The 19,475-nt window shown below is 47.5% G+C and overlaps 1 protein-coding gene and 1 long non-coding RNA gene across 5 annotated transcripts in view; one reads left to right on the top strand and one right to left on the bottom strand.

Moving 5' to 3' along the window:
- The window catches only part of CNNM4 (cyclin and CBS domain divalent metal cation transport mediator 4), a gene marked incomplete at its 5' end in the record, with an annotated part of 47,500 nt that overhangs the window by 2,959 nt on the left and 25,066 nt on the right, over nt 1–19,475 (top strand). The window lies entirely within an intron of this gene.
- On the bottom strand, nt 8,169–11,517 carry LOC310851269. Its single transcript, XR_014567676.1, has 2 exons — nt 8,715–11,517; nt 8,169–8,674 (listed from the first exon to the last, which is right to left on the bottom strand). It is a non-coding gene; the product is annotated as an uncharacterized lncRNA (long non-coding RNA).

Raw genomic sequence — 19,475 nt, 5'->3', positions numbered from 1 at the left:
ATGGTTGAAATCCTGCCGAAAAAGTGAAACTACTCAGTCTGTACATGCATGTATTTTGTTGTTCTTCATTTCCTACTTGGAGGAAATGCATCTGCCCTTTTCTGCACTGAGTCTGTGAGTGAAGAGCAAGCTAGCTGAGGTTTCAAAAGTACTGCGGAGTTCTGATGTGGTTAAATGCCATTGCAATGTTTGTAACGTGGCAATGACCCTTTATAACCAAAACATTGAACACCTCCTTTGGGTGTAAGGAGATGGCCTTTAAGACCAACTTTCGCCAAATTGGACCAAAAACCCCATCAGCTGCACTCAATGCTGGCTGGAGATGGTGGGAGTTGTAGTTCAAAGCATCAGGAGGGCACCAGCTTGGCAAAGGCTGTTGTAGGCAGTTGTTCTAAACCAGGGGTCAGCAAGGTTTATTTTTCCTGGGCCGAATTGGTCCTGCGGAGATCCTCCATGGGTCGGATCGTGTGCCCGCCTGCAATTTTTGGCGTCTGCACAGACGCAATTTCTGGCACCGCAGAAGCGAGTCCCCGCGCTGTGCTGGTTTAGCGCAGTGCGTGAGCGGGCGGCTTGGTTCAGGGCTGGTTCATGGGCCGGTCAAACGACCTCCATGGGCCGCTTCCGGCCCATGGGCCTTAGGTTGGTGACCCCTGTTCTAAACAGTGTGCCGTGAGAGAATTAATATTCAGTTGTTTAAATGTATTAACACTGAATTGTTTTTTTAAGAAACAACAACAATTAAAGGCTTGGGTGAGCTCAATGTGCTTGTCTTCAGAGGTGAGGCTGCTTGCTGCTTCTCTGCATGATGCATTGCACTGACTTTGCCAGTTGCCACCTTCCAGTGGGGGTGAGTAACTACTTCTGCATTGGGTGTGATGGCATGGCCTCAGAAGAGGTTACCCATTGCTTCTATGTGAACCATTACCTCTGTTCTAATTAGTTTGTATGGCTGGGGAGTTATTTTACTGAGTACTGGTTTTGACCTGGTCATTCATTCAGTCACTGCTGATGCAGAGATGATGCAGAATTGCTCACCCTCCAATGAAGCTGCCCGTTGTGTCCACTGCTTTGCAATGAGGAGGCAAACTGAGATCTCTGACTCATGCAGAACTACAGGATATGAACTAACAGCACAGTCCTCAGATCTATACTCGGCCCGTTTAACACCCAGCCATGGCTTAATATGATGAACATATTGTGGCTGCTTTGCTCCTGCACTGAGCTCAGTTAAGCTGTGCTTTAGCTCAGCGTATCATCCAAACCCTGGCTCATAGGTTACCTCTCTCCAAACAAACCATGAGCTGTATGTAACCAAGGCTTGCCCAGGTGAGCAAAACCACAGGTCCAGGTTTCAGTGATATACTAAGCTTCTCTCCTAATTGAATTACTCTAAAAGCTGTGATCGTCCAGCAGTCACCAGATTTGTGGTGCAAGAGTAGCCCTCCAGATGAAATTGGACTGCCTCTCCCACCTGTCCCAACCAGTGTTCGAAAATAGCCGGGCACCAGGCACAGTTTGCTACTGGAGTGGGACCAATTGTGGAGATTTCTGAGCACCAGATTGGCGACCACAGTTTAAAAATCTGCCTTAGTCCATAGTTAATGCCATTTCCATTTCCACTGTGTGTGTTTCTTCTCCGGTTGCATGCTGGAAAAAGTGAATTGTTGGAAGAGCAAGCTACAGTCAAGTTAATATATATATATATATATATATATATATTTTATATATATATATATATATATATATATATATATCATATATATATATATGATTTTTCCTTTACAAATTAGTCCATACAACCATATTTTCAAATTTCCAGTTTTTGAACTTCCACCAGCACCTCCATCAATCATCCATTTTTCCTATCTTCCCGCATTTTCTATATATAATATTGCCGATTAGTATTATCCTTCCATCTCTGTTTCTTTTTTACAATATACCTTATACTATCACAAAACCTCTTTAAAACCCACTAGCGTTGTCTGTTCATCACATATGTTTTTCAGATAATCCGTAAACTTTCCCCAGTCCTCGATGAATTTGTGATCTTTCTGATATCTGATTTTTCCAGTCATTTTGTCCAATTCTGCGTAGTCCATAAGTTTCATTCTCCATTCATCCAAAGTTGGTAGTTCCTCTTGTTTCCATTTTTGGGCCATTAATATTCTTGCCGCTGTTACTGCATATTGAAAAAGTTTATAATCCCTTCTATTTATCTCTCTTCTACAGTCAAGTTAGTTAAGATCATAGAATCGTATAATTGTGGCATTGGAAGGGACCCCCAGGGTCATCAAGTCCCAACCTCCTGGCGAATAGACATTCTCTTGTGGCGACCTTAACCTAGATTTAAGTTTCTAACAGTGGCCCCAACCAGCATGGACAGTGGTCAGAGCTGATGGGTGTTGTAGCCCAGCAGTATCTGACGGGCACTGTGTTGGCTATTCTTGCCTTAAAATGCAAGAATCTGTCATGGGTCGCTTTGACCCTCTGTGTGAGAGTATAGTCTCATGAACTTTTCCCGCTGCATCTCTTGCTATGTTTGAGTCACCAGAAAGGCTTCCCAAAGGCACAGGGGATTCTGCTTCTTTTCAAAGGCCTAGGACTGAAAGACTTTAAAAGCTTTGTGTCTATACTTTGTGGCAGACTGAAGACCGTGATGCTGATGGTCTGAGCTGGCATGTTCCATTCTCAAAGGACTTAAACAGCTTGCACTCCAACTTTGGTGAGGGAAGGGAAAGTTGTCAGTTTGACTGGGATTATAGACCTCACACAGGGATAGTTTGGGAGACTGGGAACTGGTCCTGGTATATATAGAAACTTTTAAGGGACCAGAGGAGTTGAAGGAAGGGATTCACAGTCATTCATGGAACCTGAAGAAGCAGCAGATAGAGGACAGTGCTTAAAGTTGCAGTGCTAGGGTCTGGAGGGGTGCATGTTTGGAGGCAAGGGGAGAGGAGTGTTAAGAACAGTGTTCGAAACTGAGATATGAAAGCTAGGAGCTAAATGGCACTTTAAACCAATGTTATGGATGTTGTTAGCCGCCCTGAGCCCGGCTTCGGCTGGGGAGGGCGGGATATAAATAAAAATTTATATTATTATTATTATTAACAACAGAATGTCTGGGCACGCTTTTTTATAACAAGAATACAAAGCTGAAAATGAATGAACTGCAGCTAAAATATTATGTTCATTTTTTACATGGTCTAGTCCTTTCCCTGCCCACCCCCCTAATATTCTTAAGAGGGTCTCTTTTCCAGTCTTCAGAGAGTAGCTGGAAGTGGGGAGGCAGAAAAGGGTCCTCCTTTCCTTCCAGTCCGCAGTTTTAATCTGAAATTGTACGCACAGTACTGCGCCCAGAGCTCAGAAACTACTCTCACTGTCACAAAATGTGCCTAGAACAAAGGGAATTTCGAACACTGGTTAAGAAGGTTGGTCAAGGGACAGGATGGCTAAAGGAAGTGGGACAGAGTGGCTGTGGCCAGAAAGGCAAGTGTCTGAGGGGAGAAAACAGTTGGTGGACCTGGTGTGCCAAGAAGCGAGTCTGATTGGAGCATTACTACAGGGGTTCTCCGTTTGTGGACCACCAGTGGTCTGTGAGCTTCATTTAGATAGTACGTGGCATCGTTGTGTATCCCCATAGTAGCTGGGATGTGGAGGGATGCCTTTTGGATTTTCCAAGTTGGACACCAAAATGTCTTTGTATAGCTCTGGGAAAAGATGCCAGCTTGTCTGGGAGCATTTAGCTGGTACAAGAACCAAGCACTTAAAAATGAGCTGTTAAGGAGGACTCCAAACTGAGAATCTACTCACACCGCAGTAGCAAATATCCTCTGTGGGCTGGAGGGGGGGGGGAGAGAGCACTGGCAAAAGGCAGAGGACAAGTTCACAGATGGAGGGACAGCTTGGTAGCTGTAAATCGATGGGAGGAGCATGTGACAAGCGCCCATAGCTCACCCAGCCCAGAGGGCACATCAACAACAGGGAAAACAAGAAGAGACAATGGCTGTGGAAACCCAGAGCTTAATTTGAGCTAAAGCTCAGCGAAAGCTAGGCCCCATATCTTTCAATGCAGGCATGCATTCCTGAAGCCTGTGAAAATAATACTGCAAGTGTAGAGCAATTAAGCATGTGCAGAGTATAATTCCCTCACCACATTCGGTCCCCTCTCCCAGTGTCTGTGACAGGCAGGAATGGCTTCCAGGGAGGAATGGCTCTAAGAATTAAGCGCTGCTTTGGGGATATATTTGCACTTCCAGCTGCCTCCCTTTTAGCATTGAAGGAGGAAAGAAAAAGACCAGTGCAGAGGATTTTTAAATCTCTGTAGGCAGGAGCAGCCTATGCCCTGGGAGACCAGATCCTAAAAAGGCATAACACAAAAGGAAAAGGGATTGGATGGGAGGTGGACGAGAGCAAACCCTGGCACTTGTTCTTGGTTGCAAAGTTCAGCCAGCTGGAATGGAAAGAGTCAATGGAGCAGAGGATCCAAAAGTTGCTGATCTCACAGCAGAGCTGGAAGTGTGCATGGGAGTAGCGGGGGGGGGGGGGAGCTGCCCCCAATCAATCAATAAAAATAAAAATACATATCTAACTGAGGTTCTGCCCCCCCCAACATAAATCCTGACTGCGCCCATGGAGGAGTGGTCCTGCTCCTCTTCTGCTGGTCTGCTCTAGCTGCTTCTTGTTGTTGTCACAATAAATAGTACGTAGATTTTGCTCAAGGCTGGGCCAAGGCTTGAACCTCCCTGGGTCGCACTTTTAGTCCGTTCTGGATCCCTGTTGCTGGAAGCCAAAGGAAGGGCAAGAGCTCTTGTGCTTTGGTGCCGCTTGCTGGTTTCTCGCAGGCATCTGGGTGACCACAGTGAGGACAGGGCGCTGAACCACATGGGCCATTCGCCTGGTCCAGCAGCACTCTCCTTATGATGTTCTTCCTTGCACAACACCAGTAGAATTCAGCATTTACTGGTGCAATTCTTTAAAAGTTATATTTTGATTCAGACAAGAACAGCAAGCCATTCATAGTTACCCACACATAAGAGCCTAGAGGAGAATACTGTGAACATTCCATTTTTCCTGTTCCTGCTCCAGACCTTACAATCCTAAAAAGCTTTCAGAGATCAGATTTTATTTCCAGGTGCCATCATTTCTCCTAAGTGTCCAGAAGGATGCATGTTTGACTGTGTCGGTAAAGAACAGCACACACCCTCGTCCCTGTTTGGTGTTAGAGGGGGCTACTTTCAGGAAGGTTGGGCTTTTGGGGTCTTCCATCCCACAGATCTGGAGAGGCATCCTTGAATTTCTGGCTTGTCCAGTGAGGCTGCTTGATAGGCCTCAGTCGCTGTTTTGTGGACTGTGGCTCTGCAAGGTTCTCTTGCTCTCTCTGCTGTTTTGGGAGGGGCAGGGGAGATGAACCTTACTCTGCTTTTCAGGTCTTGTTTGCCTAGGGCTGTGTCCGCCTTGAGTTGCAGGCATTAAACCACCTCAGCCTCCTGCTCACCTGTTGCATCTGAGGGCTGACAAGAAGGGATGGACGGATGAGTTTATTTCTGGTCCATGGCTGCCAGGCTGCATGCTGCCAGGCCCTGCCCCCTCTGCCGGTCCCAAGGGTAGTCAGAGCCCTGTGGGTCCCTTTACTTTCAGAGGCCACCTGCTGAGCCCCATCTCTCATCAACCTTAACCCCTTACTTTCCTTCTTCCAGCTTCTTTCTATTGCAGTATCACCCACTCTCTGCTCTCCTCCTTTCTGGCTTCCCCGACTTCAAAGCCATCCGCGTTTTGGGACCCTTCCAGGGAGATGCTGCCAGCTGCCTTTTCATTCTGTGGCTATTCCTGCTGTGCTGGAAGCCTCCTTTCTCAGAGGCTGATCAATCCTGCTGGCAAGCTGTGGAACCTGCTCCTCACACCTCCATTCATAAATTGGCTGGACCCTGGTTCTGCAGCAATCTGTGCATTTAAAAAGGGGGGCAGAGAAAACTGCATTTCCCCCCTCACAATATGCATTAGTCCACGGCATCTCCAGGTACGGCCCCACCTGAAATCCGTGAGAGGCTCTCCACTCAGTAGAGACAGTGTGCAGCTAAAGGAACCAAATGGTCTGACTCTAGAAGGCTGTTCCATATGGTACCATGAATATGGGGTGGGAGGTAAAATGGATGCCTCCCCACAAGCCCTTGGTTCAGACCTGTCCCTTCAGAGGCAGTAAAGGCCCCTGAATACCAGTTGCTGGAAATCACAAGTGGGGAGAGTGGCTATTTATTTATTTTATTGTTATTTATTTACTTTGTATACTGTCCTATACTCTTATATCCCAGGGCTGGTTGCAACATAAAGTCACAACATAAAAAACAAAAAGTACATAATAAAAACAAATACAACCCAGTAGCCCCCCTTCCGCACCACATTTTAAAAGGGCATCAGATGTCAACAAGCCAGGTGAAAGAGGAAGCTTTAAAGGTGTAGAACGAAGGTGGCAGCCGAACCTCCCTTGCCCTCGGTTCCTGCTTTCAGGCTCCATGTAGGTCCCTGGTTGGCCACTGTGAGACAGGAGGCTGGACTGAATGGGCCCCCTTTGGTCTGACCCAGTGGCCAGTTCCTGTGCATTAGATGGACAAATAAGTCACAGTGTGCAAACACCCTGCCCCCCCCCCAACTCAACCTTCCACCGGTTTCCTGCCACATTCACACCATGCATGTGATACCCCTTAAAACAATCATGGCTTCCCTCAGAGAATCCTGGGAACTCTGTGAGGGGGAAGAGGAGTCACCTAACCACTCTCAATGCCCTTAACAGCTCCCAGGAGTCTTTGGGGGAAGCTGCGACTGTTTAAAGTGGTATCCTAGTGCTTTAAACATGCAGTGTGAATGTGGCCTCCCTGCACAATCCAGAACGTCAGTGTTTTGAGAGAGAGAGAAATGGAGCAAAATCTCCTGTCCTCGTTCTTCACCCCCTACAGGCCACCTTTGCCGCATCTTGCTTACACTGGGGAAGGTTTGGACTCTTCAATCTGAGGATACTCTCCTCTTCTCTTGGCAAAGCTGAAAAGATTTGTCGTTTCTGGTTGCCCTGAGAAAAGAACTGCAGCTGTCATGGGTCTAGTTGGGAGGTTGCTGCTAACCCCTTTCAAAAGCATGTTTTGAAGGATATAGGATTAAACTGGCTCCTGCCAGAGCTGGTGCCTCTTACAAATGAGCTTAGCTCCTGCTTTCCTGCTGGGGTGGAAATGTGATACTTTGGAACAGGATCCCCAAGAGTTTGTTAGGATCCCAAAATGTAAAATGAGAGCATGTATGTTTTGAGTGTGGTGCCCTAAGCCTAGTTCACACAAAATGAGGTAGCTAAAAAGTGTACCAGTCTGAGCTGCAGGTGAGAAGCATCTTATTTACTTAACATATTTTAATTACCCTGCCCTTGGGTTTTGCGAAAACTCCTAGGGCAGCTTACAATTAATTAAGACAACCAAGAAAAACCAGGGATCTTCTACATGCTAAACACCTGCTCTACAACTGAGCTGTTACCCGTCTTGAAGGATCACATTTTGTTTCCATGAATCCATTTCCTGGTTTATGCTAACCAGATTTGTTCATAATTCAGGTTTCCTGGATAACATCACCCCTTAGCTTCTAGCTGTGATTAAGGAGGAACTATAGCTGACATTATGGCAGAAGTTAACCTGTCTTTTGATGTAATGCTTTCCTGGCTAAGACTGGCCCCGGGCAGTATGGGCCAGAGAGGAGTGTGGGTGGAGGAACTTAACTGCAGCTAAAAGTTTAGGCAAAACTTGTGGTTTCAGCCTTCTTGCTTGTGGCTGAACATCAGCTCCACTTTGCTCAACAGCAAATCAGCAGTAACAGCAGCCTGTAGAAAATTAAGTGAGTCAGCACTTTGAGGTGTGTGTTGTTTTTTTTGTAACGTTGCAGAATTACTGCCCACCTTCCAGGCGACTTATGCTGAGTCAAGCTGGGATATGGAAACTTGTAGCACATCTGCAAATATTAGTTGAGAGAGAAAGGGATGCAGGTTACCATGGTGGGTGGAGAAAGCGGGGGGGGGGGGCGGAGCTTGTATGTTCCAAGGAACCAGGGTTAGGTTTCTTTGAGTTAGTGTCACCTTGTGTGGCGAGGTCCCTGGGCCCCGCAGCCCCCTCTGAAATAAATACGCAAACACAAGTAAATTGGGTTAATGGGATAAATAAGGCCACAACTTTATTGGTTACAGATGTGAGCGGTTTGGCTTAGGCAACTGGGTGAAGCAAGACTATATCCTGACTCCTGCCTGACTGCAGGAAGTCTCATAAGGGTCAACCACCGGAAGGGGGGACCTTATAATATACCTCAACTAAGAGCACCCCTAGCATCACAGTTGGGGTCATGGCATGGCCCTAGCCCACGCCCAGGCTTTGGACAGGAACCACACCCCCAGATCCCTTTAACGGGATCTTCTTCTTCTTCTTCTTCAGTGATCACTCTTAGCCGAGTAAGATAGTCTTCCATAAACACGGTTTTAACAATGAGTCCGTAGGTGACTGTGGAGGCCAATTCTGGATCCACACGTCCTTCCACAGTGGGGACAGTGGTTTCTGGGTGCGAGTTGATCATGGTGTGGATTTGCCAAGCGTGCCTGAGGGGCAGGCGGAGGCACAACCTCCCCTCCCATAATAAGGCTTACCCAATGCCTAACCTTACAAATTTGTGACAATTGCTACTAGGTAGGCGACAACCAAATGGCTAGTGCCAATTTTGCCAAGTGCAAAAATTCCTACCTGGCCCCACAACCAGGCGACCGACATTAGTCATAGCAAGGCCATAGTCAATCCACACAAGAAAAGAGGGTGGGCGGGCTGGGAGATCCCGAGAATGGAGGCAAAAGGAAGCGGTTTCCCAGGCCACGCCGCAATTTAAATAGTCGTAGCCACACCCCCAGGCAAACCCGATTGGCCGGGCTGCGTGACGCAGTTGGGGATCTTGCTGACGTGGGCTGCGTTCCTCCACCCACTGCTGGGTCGCTGCAAGGACCCAGATTCCCGCCTACAAAGCAGCCCCCCCCAAGGGGGAACTGACTTCCCACCGCACAGTCCTGAAGTGATTAACAACAAGAATCAGAGATGGTAATGAGCCTGCATAAGCACCTCTGTATTTAAAGGCCAGCTCTCTCTCCTGCCCCTGTCCCCTCAGATCTGAGGATGGTGCCAGAGAACCACGTAGCTGAGGCGACCCTCTCTGTCTCTGGGTTGTTCAGGCCTGAGGCGGGTTTCTGCTATGTACCTGAAACTCCATTTCTGATGCCATCTCAGACACCAGGTTTCTGAAGGCTTCCCACCTCTAGCGTAGCTAAGAGGCACACGTGTGTGTGTGTGTGTGTGTGTGTGTGTGAATCAACCATTTCATTGGTAAATGAAGGAATAAAAGGTTTTAAGATAATTCAGTGCACAGAAGCATTTTAGTGCACCTTTACTTTTTGCCAAACAGAGAGAAAAAGATGGGTTACAAATGCAATGGCAAATAAATAAGTAGGAGAATTTCCCAGAAAACCCACCTTGCTGTGTATAAAGGAGGCCAATAAGTTGGTGGGGCAGAGGTGGTGTGCGCAGGTATTGGGAAGCGAGTGTAACTGAAGCCTGGAAGAGTCATGAGTACGGGGCAAAGATGGGTCACTTGGGAGGGTTTGTGTACTGAGAGAGACACTCCCTTCATTATCATCGCTGCTTCTGAAGCAGAGCTCCCCACCCTCAGGGCAGTTAACTTTGTCCTCTTGGACAAGGCTGATAGCGGCTGTTGTTTTCCCCTCTACGTGACAGTGACCCTGCTTCTCTTACCGGCTTTTCTGGTTCAGACCGTCTGCTCAAAGCACTTGCCCCCAGAGGGGAGGCTGCTTGCTGCTAGACGCTTCTTTGTGTGATGCGTTGTGCTGATTTTGCCACCTTCCAGTGGGCGTGGGTAACTCTGTATACCATGGGTAGGCAACCTAAGGCCCAGGGGCTGGATCTGGCCCAATCACCTTCGAAATCCGGTCCGCAGATGGTCTGGGAATCGGCATGTTTTTACATGAGTAGAATGTGTCCTTTTATTTAAAATGCATCTCTGGGTTATTTGTGGGGCATAGGAATTCATTCACCCCCCCCCAAATATATAGTCCGGCCGCCCACAAGGTCTGAGAGACAGTGGACCGGCTCCCTGCTGGAAAAGTTTGCTGACCCCTGCTGTATACGGTGCCTCTGCCTTGCGTGTGACAGTATCTTCCAGATAGTCCTGGAATGTCCTGGAATTACCTTTCTGTGCATCCTGGTAGTGTTTTGAATATCTGGACTTCTAGTCCATATGCCCTTGGACGAGCGGGGATAACTCAGTCAGTAGAACATGAGACTTGCTCTCACGGTTATAGGTTTGAGCCCCACATTGGGCAAAAGATTCTTGCATTAATAGAATAATGCAGGGGGTTGGACTAGGTGACCCTCGTTGTCCCTTCCAACTCTGCAGTTCTATGAGTCTATTATCTTTGTGATGATTCAGAGTGAGCTGGATTCCTCCGGGCAGGGCCAAGAGGGGACAGCTATTTTTACAATTAAATTTTCTGTTTATAGCCCAAATATGTAACCCTGTATAAAAACAGGCAAACCAATAGTTTTAGAATGATCCTTTTGCACAGCTCCCACCATGAATTTCCATCATGAATTTCCCAGGAGAAATTTCCAGGGGACTCTTGCCCCATGGCTCAAGTCTGCTTTGCACATGGAAATTCTCAGGTTCAGTGCCCGACGCCTCCAGGAAAATGAGCCCTGCTTGAAATCTGACTGTCTGACTGAAATCCAACTGAAGTTGCTGCTAGTTGATAGACCATTCTGGCCAGATGGACCATTGATCTCACTCTGTACAAGGCAGATTACTGTGTTCCTATTTAGAATTCATTTAGAATTATGAGGACTGAAATCTTACTTGGCCCTACAAAGGGCTCCAGCTCACTGACAGAGCCTATGCTTTACACCAGTGTTTCCCAAACTTGGGTCTCCTGTTGTTTTTAGACTGCAACTCCTATCATCCCTAGCTAGCAGGACCAGAAGTCAGGGATGATGGGAATGATGGTGATGAAGGGCCAGCTAGGGCTGCTTGAAACCCTGGAGCTGTCCACAAAGTAGACAGACATCTTAGATGGCCCAGTGGTCAGACTAAGGCTTTGTACACACATTCAAATCACACTACAGTACTCCTCTTTTAAGAGCCTCCCCAATCTGCTCCTCCTGACCCACTCATTCAGCTGCCTTTGCTTCCCTTGTGGTCCCTAACAGGAAAGAGTCCAGCATCCTGAGTTTTATCTGCTCCTGTGGAGCGGAGACACTATTAACTGTGGGCAACCACAAGGCTCCTTTTCTCGGACTTGTGGTGTGCAGATGAGCCACTGGCTGCAACTAGCCTGCAGATTATGCTTTGGCTTAGATAGGGGCAGGGAACTCGTTTTGCTCTGAGGGAGTCCTGGAGGGTTGCTGAGAAGGGAATGTGGCTTTTTGGATGAAAAAGGTTCCCCACCCCAGCCTCTGAGCATGTGCTTAGCCTGGCAAATATGGGATTGTATCAGAAATGATTTTACCGTCCTTTTGCCCAATAAAACCTGAGCTTTCTTCATTTCTGCTGCATAATGGGGGTGGGTGGGGAGTGATTTTATAGTTGTCACAGTTAAAACAGTTGAGAATCAGAAACCCTCGCTGATCTTCTCCTTATAACCCCGGTGTCTCCTGGTCTATCTTCTCCTTGCCTCTGCTGCAGCAGACTTTGAAGACTGCCTGGCAGATCAGCTCTAGCTCTGTGGTGAAGCATCTGCCTGGCATGCGGCTTCAGTCCCTGGCATTGCCAGTTAGGGCAGAAACTGTCCCCCATCTGAAACCCCAAAGGGCTGCTCTCTGCCAGTGTGGACAATACTGACCTAGATGGAGCAGTGATTTGACCTGGTACAGTACATGGTAGCCTCTTATATTCCAAAGTAGATCCCAGAACTGCTGCCTGGGACCCTGCGGTTCGTGGGAGGGGCCTTTCAGGTGGAATTTGAACATTCCTGTGTTCCCAGGGATTTGACAGCAGAAAGACCCCGAGATCACTGGATGAGACAATCTTTTAAAGGAAAAAATATTTTTAGAATGCCTTAACTCTTTTTAGAATGTTTAAACTATTTTTAGATTTCTTTTTTTGGGATTCACTGGCGGAGGAAGAGGAGTGTGGGGGGAGCACACCGCTCCCGGCAGCGCAATCCCAGTGGGATGCCATCGGAGGCTGCCCCCCCCCATGCTGGACGCTACACCCCCACCTGCGCTGGCGCGCCACGCCCCCAGGACGCGCGCCAGCCCCCCCGCCTTCTCTCCGCCCCCCCCCCCGGTGCTGGAGCATGAAGCTCCACCAATGTGGGGGTTTATGGTTGTTTTGTTAAGGATGCATTTTTCCACCCTGGGCTCCTGCACGAAGAAAGGCTGGATAAATAAAACAGTCTTTTGAATTCATTAAATGAATAAGGGAAGCTCCATTTTAGTTGAAACAACACTACCACTTTCCCCAAAGGGAAACTTCAGAATGAAGCTGAAGTAAACAGAAAATGGATTTCATTAGCAAATCTGACAGTGGAGACCTTGGGTCTTAGCAAATCCTGGGTGTGGCTCCTTCAATACAGAAAATGATTTTTCTCCTTGAGGTGCCTATTTGCCCTGCGGATCTGGCCCGGCCCATGTGCCTCACCCAGCGGCAGCTCGCCAGAAGGGAGTCACACCCCTCGGATGGGCTCTCCTCTTCCTTGTGTTCATAGGTACACCTGCGGCCCTTTCTCTCTTGTATTGCTTGACCTTCTGTCCTTGCTTTGTGGTTTAGTTATTTTTAAATAAATTCTGTACTCAGAGTTGTTGCAGCAACTCAGCTAAGGACCAAGCTAGACGAAGCACCCTAAATGCAATTAGCGATTTTGTGGATGGCTTATTAAAAGTAAAATACCTGGTCCCTGGAGGTGGGGAGGGGGCAGTCTGGTATGGGAGGAAGGGCATATGGGTTTTAAATCATAGCTGCCCCCCAGCAGTTCCAGTTCAGTTTGCCTCCCCCCACCCTACTTCCACCAGGCCTTCTTCTTGCATTGGAAGGAAAACTCCATTCATGCCTCTAAAGTTTTTCTTATAGCGCAGATAGCAGCCATAACCAGCCCGAAATGGGTCATGATTACCATGGGGGAGGGGCTTAAAACCCCTAACCCTAACCCTTCCCTCTTCCTTTCCATGCATACTGCGTATTTAGGTTTTTTTAAGCCGTTCACACTCTTTCTGTGTAAACTGGTGTCTTGTCCAGTTTGGCAACCTGGTGGCCTCTTGGTGTTTCTGATGAAGCCATTCTGGCCCCATGTGCACACAGTGATGAACCTTTTTGGCTTATTGTGGCTTCCTTCCTGCTTGCAAGCAGTAGTCTGGTCACACTGCCTTATTGCTCCCACAGAGATCATGGCTTTGGGCTCCCTAACATACCATGAGGGCTAACAAGCCTAGGACTCGAGGGCTTTTGCCCATTAAAACCTTGTGCCATAGCAAACTGTTCAGTCTTTAAGGGGCCACAGGTCTCTCTGATATGTAGAGCCATTTCCCCATAAATCCCAGTTTGCGGGGGGCGGGGGGTGAGGCCACAACACAGACCGGCTGCCTTTAGCATTCAAGCAAGGATGTTGGACTAGGATTTGACCCAGCAAGACCATCCTTGGGTTCTTAATTGGCTTTGGCAGCTGCACTGGCATAGAAAGCCAGTGTGGTGTTGTGGTTAGGGTATTGGACTAGGACCTGGGAGACGAGGTTTCAAGTCCCCTGCTCAGTCATCAGCTCACAGGGTTGTTGTGAAGATTATGTGGCAGCGGCGGGGGGGGGGGGGGGAGGAGTCATGTACACCACTTCAAGCTCCTTGAAGGAAAGGCGAGATACAAAAGCTAGTGATTATGATAATTGGAATTGTAATGAACGGAGCCTCCAGGCTCAAAGGCTGTAATGCCTGCCATATGGAAACACTGTGCCCTGAGGCTGAGTGGGTTCATCCTGAGTAAGCCTGCGTTTCTGTCTGTCTGTCTGTCTGTCTGTCTGTCTGTCTGTCTGTCTATATGTCACACCATCAACTGCTTCACTTTCTGGCTTTTGGTGTCCTTTTCACCAGCTCTTTTTAGTGCAGGGACCGGAGATCTCTGGCAGCGACAGGCAGGCAGAGAAGGACAGGCACCTGGGGAGAGGTCCTGCCAGGATGCGCCTTGCTTGGCAGGGCAGCCCCCAATGGGCTGCTCTGCCGCCTTTGCCAGGGCAGGGCAGGAATTCCTGCTACCAAGCCAGCACCTGTGGATGGGTGCCTGGTTGCGCCCCCTAAAATTTTTGCACCTGGGGCCTCCCCCCCCCCCCGCTATGCCACTGGGTCCCCGCTACACCACCGAAGTTCCTGCAGGATCTTGCAGGAGCATCCCGGAGCCTGTGGACCTGGTGTGCAGTAAGAGAGCTTAAAAGCTATGGTGCTTGATACAGAAATCCAGGGGGGTGGACTAGGGGTCTCCTGCAATTCCACTTGCCTGAAGTATTTTGGACTGGGGGGAGCAATCCCCCAATCTCTTCCCAGTTGTTTGATGATGGCATTGCACGGAGTCACTGCTGGCCGCAGGAGCCTTCTTGCTGCGTGAGGTCACCATTGCCTATTTTTGGAACTGGAGTTAGTGTGACTTAATCCTCTTCAATTATGGCTGTCTGGGAACCCGGTGACAGAGCACACAGCAGTCTGGCAGCGCTAGCAGACTGAAACCTCCCAGCAAGAGATGTTTGTGTATGTTGCAGAGCTAGGAGTTGGGAAGCTGCTTCTGCCGAGCCAGACTGTCCAGCCCAGCCCAGTGGGACCTCGGGTTAAATACTTAATTTGTTCTGGAGGTCCGTTCTTAACCTGAAACTGTTCTTAACCTGAAGCACCACTTTAGCTAATGGGGCCTCCCGCTGCCACCGCGCTGCCGGAGCACGATTTCTGTTCTCATCCCGAAGCACAGTTCTTAACCCGAGGTACTATTTCTGCATTTGCGGAGTCTGTAACCTGAAGCGTATGTAACCTGAAGTGTATGTAAGCCGAGGTACCACTGTATTGTCTAATCTGGCTGACAGTAACTCTGTGGGGTCCTGGGCAGAGGTCTTTCTGCTCACCTTATAACTGAGGGTGGCGTAAACTGAGCCTGGGGGAGAGTGCATGCAAATGAGACCCCTTCCAGCAAGGCAAGGACTGGGAGTGCTGGAACCACAGCATATGCTCTTTCCAGCCCAGAATTCAGCGCATTCTTCAAAGCTCTTGAGAGCGGGTCTCAAGCTGTTGTTGGACTACAACTCCCATGCTCCCTAGCTAGCAGGACCAGTGGTCAGGGATGATGGGAATTGTCATCCAAAACAGCTGGAGACCCAAGTCTGGGAGAGGTTAGTATAGTGGCTGCTTCAAGGGCCTGGTTGTGCACATTTTGCCCTTACAAATGTCTCAAACAACCCACGTCATGTATGGTGAAAACCATCTGACTCCAGTCCTATGCAGACTTTTGTAGGGAGTGAATCCTATTGAATTCAATGGAACTTACTTCAGAGTAAACATGCGTAGCATCATGCTGCACACAATTTGGTGTTCCACCCCCCACATGACATACAATTAACATGTTTTCGAGGCCACAAAGTGTGGTAGTGCCTGTTAGCATTTGGCGATATACTGCCTTTTAGCCATGACCTTTTCTTAGTCTGCCATGGCTGACATAACCACTGGTGGAACTGTTCTCCCTGATTTTGTCCTTCTCTCTCTCTCTCTTTTTAAAAAAGCTCCCCAAATTTGTGACCATCACCATATCTTGTGGTAGTTTGATAAAGCAAGGATGGGGCTTGGAGCTGAGCGAGGGGCTGAGTTGAGTCATTTGGATCTGCTGCTCAAGGCTTTGTGTGTTTCCTGCTTCCCAGATAACAAAAGCTCAGTGCCTTGCCTAAGGTTCAGTAGAAGAACTATGCATGTGTGTTGTGTGGGCAAAAGTGACTAATTTATTTAAATCATTTCTATATGGCTTTATCTCTTTATTAAAAAAAAATATGATAAACAGTTTACAATCTAAATTAAAACATCAAATAAAGCATTGCAAAATGTCAAAGCATTATATATGAAGGTTAAATATACAATATACGTGCATTTAAAGCAGCATAATTAACAGAAAAACAAAATATTCATACAAACGTTTGCATCTCATAGCTTTAGATGTTAGGAAAAACAGTATCTTGTCTTTGGCAGGTAACAGCTGCCAACTAAGACACAGTGTCTTCTTTCTGTCTATCTGCAGGTTGTAAAATTGCGAGGACAGCTTCAGTTGTTATCTCTTAGATTCACTAGCCAAGGGACATCAGCTTTCACCTTGGACTTCCCAGGGTGATGTTTTATGCTGAAATTGAAATCAGCCATTATTGCTTCCTGCCAGTGAATGGTGGCGTTATACCTGGTGGAGGTAAAGCCATATTCTAAGGCGGTGTTATCACTGTAGCCAGAGCTTTCCAAACTGTGTGTTGTGACCCGTTAGTCTGTCGGCTGCAGTGTCATAGGTGTCTTGCACGAGCGCTTCCCACACTCCTCCCGGGACTGGAAAGGGGTTAGTTTAACCTCTGGTTTGCTAGTAAAACTGAATTACTGTGTCACAAAATGATGCATGTCTAAAAAGTGTGTCATTAACATGAAAAGTATGGAAAGCTCTTTTGTTGACCATAATATTAATTCATTCATTTCATAAAATTTATTCACTTCTTGATTGTAAAAAACCTTAAAGCAGCTTACAAAAAGATAAAACAATATAATCGAGGAAAAATCACAACCATACTATAAAACATACAAAAATTAAAATACTAAGACAGATTAAAATCACCTCAACTTTCTAAGCAGCTGGGTCAGCTTGTCTGACCAGGAATGTTCCAGCAGGTGTCAAGAAGAGCACAGGGAGTCCCAGAGTGCAGGTCCCGCCACATGAAGCAACTGAGCACCTTCAAATGCAGAACGGGCATTGTGTGGCACCTGTAGCAGTGCCAGCTCCTCCGATCGAAGTGGCCAAGTGGGCACATGTGGGACAAGCCCATCTCATAAGCAATAGAGATCGTTCTGCAGCCTCTCTGCGACCGTCCACTGCAAGGCCAGGAACTCCAGTTTTCCTGAGTGCTTGCGATACGTTTTCTGTCCTGGAGCTAATGTCCTTGACCCATAGCCAGTATCTCAGCTGGCTTCATGGCATTGGTAGAGAATGGCACCGAGCCCTTCGCTGAGGGCATCTGTCAACAGGTAGACTAAAAGGCAACGACCTATTTGGGGTCTCCAGCACAGCTCTTTATGTCAGGAGATTGTTCTGGGCCATCAATACACTTTGGAGTTGATCAGTCCAGGTTAACACCACTACTTTAAAAGGATAGACTAAAGAGGCTTGATACATGTCTGGGATAGCTCAGCTGGGAGAGGATGAGACTCTTAACCCCGGGGTCATGGGTTTGAGCCCCATGTTGGGACCAGATGGCTCTTGTGGTCCCTTCCAACTCTATGATTCTATATTTTAAAAGCATCATGAATATGAATGTATCATAAGCATCACTGTTGTGGGACATCTAGGAGGAGATCTTTGTAGAATTAATAAAAAATACTGGGACAACCTGTTAAAGAAGAAGAAATAAAACCTCCCAAAATAGTATTGTTGGACATATTCAGTGGAAACAACCTAGGGTTATTATATAAACATTTAATTGGTGACTTATTAATGGCAGCAAGAATACTGATAGCTAGAAATTGGAGAGAGGTAAAGGGTTTACCGGTAAGTGTACAAAAATGGCATAATGTCATTGTCTGAAAAACAGACGAAAAACTTTGTGTACTTAGAGGGCAAAAATAGAGGGAGACTTTTATGGTGGACTGATGGCCATTCATCCAGCACAAAAACAAAGACTCTGCGGGACAAACTGTGCCTGCTGCATTGCATAATACACAATTGCATTAGCATCTTCCTTTATACTGACATAAGCAACTTTTGGACTCTCTCCAGTGCTTACCTGGATTTTACTCTTATTATTTAGATCTGAACTATGCCTTCAGGCTGGGTCAAAGGGGGGGGGGTCAGCTTGTCACCCCTTCCTTTCAACGTTTAATATAGGTGCTTTTTTACTTCTTTATATAATGGAGGGGGATGGAAATGTAGGTCTTCTGAACTGGCTGTTGGTTTTATAGATTGATACCCATCTGTAATGGTGGGATTTGCCCCAAGTTTCCATCAGCTATGGAAAATGCCCTGATTCTTATCCCAGTATTTGTTGGGCCATTTCTTTCTGTGGTTCTGAAAGGCTACACAGGTCTACAGATGGTCCAGATATACTCTCTTGCCCCCTTCTTCCCATTGATATGATTCAGGATCAGTGCTAGAAACGGGGATTTAAAAGCTATTCGCCACATGGCTCCTGGAAACCAGGTTGTGGGCACCAAAACAAAATATCTAGTCCCATTTTTTTATTATTCAACAACACTTTTTTTTTTTAAAAAAAAGCATGGATTAAAGATGTGCGTCTTTTGGTGTTGCACAAGCAAGGTGATCCACAGGGCATCGGGGCACCAAAAGGCTGTGTCTTTGCCCCCGTGCTATCCCACAGATCAGCTGATTCATGCAGCAGCACAGCACCAAAAGAGGTGACATAGAAGACCTGGATAAAGAACCGAGGACATCTCAGTTTTCAGTCCCATCACTAGCCCATCATCACTGATGCCAGGGCCTGAAGGCAAAATTGGTTCACAAGGATGAAAATAGGTCTTCAGAGTCGCTCTGTGGAGATCCAAAATAAAATCTGCAAAAAAAGATATGTCAGTTGGTCTTCTTAAGAAAGAAACAAATTTCAGTCCTATGAAGTGGCATAGCATGGGCAGGGGGTGGTCCCGGGCACACAATCTGGGGTGTGGGGGGGGGTGCAAACCAGCCCCCCTCCACAGAGATCCCGTCATGTCCTCTCTGGCTCTGCAGCAAGGGCTGGGGGAGTGTGGAGGGTGATGAGCACCCTCCACGCCCTGCCCCCCCCCCCCAGTGGTGCCAGCGGCAAGGGCTGGGTTAGTATGTTCCTACAGAAGCACAGAGAAAGGGAGAGTTCCTGCAACTATTGAAAATTAATGTAGTGGGTAAGGAAATGAGCATTATCATATTAATAAACATGTACACAGTGTGCAACACAATAAATCACATTGTGAGGCAGACACTCTCAGTGAGTCCTGTCCTAAGCCTTTGTTCCAAGTTCAAGTCTTCCCTCATCCTGTCCACCTGGCTCCTTTTCAAAAACACACCTTTGCAGCCTGCACTCTAAGCAGGAAGAGGGGAAGAAATTAACTTTCTTGCTGAGCTGTTTGTGCAATTGAACAGAGGCCTAAAACTTGACTGTCCTGGGGCGGTGGGGAGGGGGGGCATAGCTCAGCGTTAGAGCACCTGTCCTGCATGCAGA

This window comes from Podarcis gaigeae (assembly GCF_964106915.1).
Source record: "Podarcis gaigeae genome assembly, chromosome: 8".
Lineage (NCBI taxonomy): Eukaryota > Metazoa > Chordata > Lepidosauria > Squamata > Lacertidae > Podarcis > Podarcis gaigeae.
Note: the sequence above shows the minus strand (reverse complement) of the source record. Positions and strands in the feature narration are given on the sequence as shown.